We start from the raw sequence: 1,209 nt of genomic DNA on the forward strand, positions 1-1,209 counted from the left end.
ACCTCTGCACTCCAGCAAAGCCAAGACATATACTGGATCAATTACTTGTACGACAATAAATCATCTGGGATGCCCAACACGCTCTTGTCCTCTCGGAATACATGTAGTGAGGACTTCATAGCTTTTGCCAGAGTATGCTAGATACCTGGGCGTCATCTAAAGTTACTGAAAAATAACTATTATAGGTAAACAAGGGCTCTTTCGGTAAGATTTTAAACTTTTTTCAAGCATGACAATCACACTTTCACAACAGACAGTATACCGAATCAATAGATTGAAGAAATCAGACTTTTCACCTAAGACATTTCTGTAGCACACCACAAATAGATCAGTAAACCAACACTGAAATACCCTTGTCATATGAATTCCAACAAAGCTCCCTGAGATGACTAGGCCCTCATCCCACGGACTCTCAGCTTTGGCACATCCTTTTCAGCAGCATTTAAAATTCAATGATCATTCCTGAGAGAAATCATCCACTAACTTACACTGAAATACAAAGATCTGAGGTTTTTACATTCCCTGCCACAAATAACGTCAAAAAGTAAATTTAAGTTGACATCGAGTTTCAAATCGAGACAGTTGGTGAACTTCAAGAAATACATTACATTTGTATTATTTTTGATCACTTAACAAGTATATCTTGTATAACATGCACTTCGTCCTCATTCATGAACAACAATGATACTTATGCACAAAAACTGCATAAAATTACAAACATAAAAGAAAAAAAAATCATAACCTGGTAAGTAAAGACAGTTAAAACAGGTTCGCTGTAACACTAGACACATAACGCATTTTTAACCATTAGTTCTCACTATTTATATCACCATGCCCTTATTTCACACTCTTCACATACAAATGCACCAATATAATCCACTTTTCATGCACAATAACCAAGAAATACGTACAAATTAAGAATTTGAATATCGTAACATCCTTCCCTCTCTCGCCTTTCCACGCTTCTGTTGACAAAGTTTTAAATGCCCGGGCGTTTGAATTCTGCAACCAATCGCAGCCAAGAGCGTTCCTCTGCGACCAATCATAGTCCACCCTGTGCTCCTCCGACCAATAAAAAGGACCGTGATGTATTTTCAGCCAATCAGGAGGGCGAAGGATCTGCCTTTGACCATAGCATGTGGAATTTATGTAAAAAAATAATAATAATATTCAGTGTGCACATAGATATAAATAGAGGCAATTTACGCT

The 1,209-nt window shown here is 37.3% G+C and overlaps 1 protein-coding gene across 1 annotated transcript in view; it reads right to left on the bottom strand.

The window, feature by feature from the left end:
* LOC119586576 (abnormal spindle-like microcephaly-associated protein homolog) overlaps positions 1-968 on the bottom strand; it is a 31,066-nt gene extending 30,098 nt beyond the window's left edge. Inside the window, exon 1 of the mRNA XM_037935329.1 lies at positions 912-968. The gene's annotated coding sequence lies outside the window, so the exon portion shown is untranslated. The remainder of the gene's footprint in view (positions 1-911) is intronic.
* Positions 969-1,209: the final 241 nt, after the last annotated feature.

The sequence above is a fragment of the Penaeus monodon genome, chromosome 21 (genome assembly GCF_015228065.2).
Source record: "Penaeus monodon isolate SGIC_2016 chromosome 21, NSTDA_Pmon_1, whole genome shotgun sequence".
Taxonomy (NCBI): domain Eukaryota; kingdom Metazoa; phylum Arthropoda; class Malacostraca; order Decapoda; family Penaeidae; genus Penaeus; species Penaeus monodon.